We start from the raw sequence: 829 nt of genomic DNA on the forward strand, positions 1-829 counted from the left end.
ATATATATATATATATATATATATATATATATATATATATATATATATACACATATATATAGACATATACTGATAGATATGACTATATACATTTATACACACACACTCACACATATGTGTTTGTATGTATGTGTGTTTATGTGTGTGCATATATATATGCAAGTGTAAACGTGTGCGCATGCAAGTGCGTGCGCGCCCACATCTGTGGAGCGTGTACGGGCGTGATACCACTATCTTTTAATCTCTCCTCGCCTGTTTCTGCTGGAAGGCGCTCCTTCTCCAACACTAACCTTATCAGATTCAAATCTCCTCTCTCTCTCTCTTCCCCCCCTCTCTATCTCTCTCTTCCCTCTCTCTATCTCTCTCTATCTCTTTCTCTCCCTTCTCAATATGGCGTTGACGGATTTATTTAACAACTTTTAACCTTTCGTTCCGGACAGGAAACTCATTCTGTTCCCATTTCTGGATCATATTTCTGACTTTTTTTAATATTTATTTTCCCTTTTCTTTGTTTGTTTGCTAGTTTGCTTGTCTGTTTCTTCCTTCCTTCCTTCCTTCCTTCCTTCCTTCCTTCCTTCTTTCCTTTCTTCTTTCCTTCCTTTCTTTCTTTCTTTCTCTTTCATCCTCATTCTCTCTCCCCTTCTCCTTCTCCTTCTCTTCCTTCTTTCTATCTCTCCCTCTGAAGGTGGCTCAAGGGCCGGGAGTTTCATGTGTTCTGGCGCAGAGACCCTGGTGCAACTGAAGGAGAACACCAATAGAGAAATCAGAGAAGTGAGTTCTAAATCTCTCGAGGGTGTTATGGTGCAAGTTTTGGAAAGAGCACGGGCAT

The sequence above is a fragment of the Octopus bimaculoides genome, chromosome 23, assembly GCF_001194135.2.
Source record: "Octopus bimaculoides isolate UCB-OBI-ISO-001 chromosome 23, ASM119413v2, whole genome shotgun sequence".
Taxonomy (NCBI): Eukaryota; Metazoa; Mollusca; class Cephalopoda; order Octopoda; family Octopodidae; genus Octopus; species Octopus bimaculoides.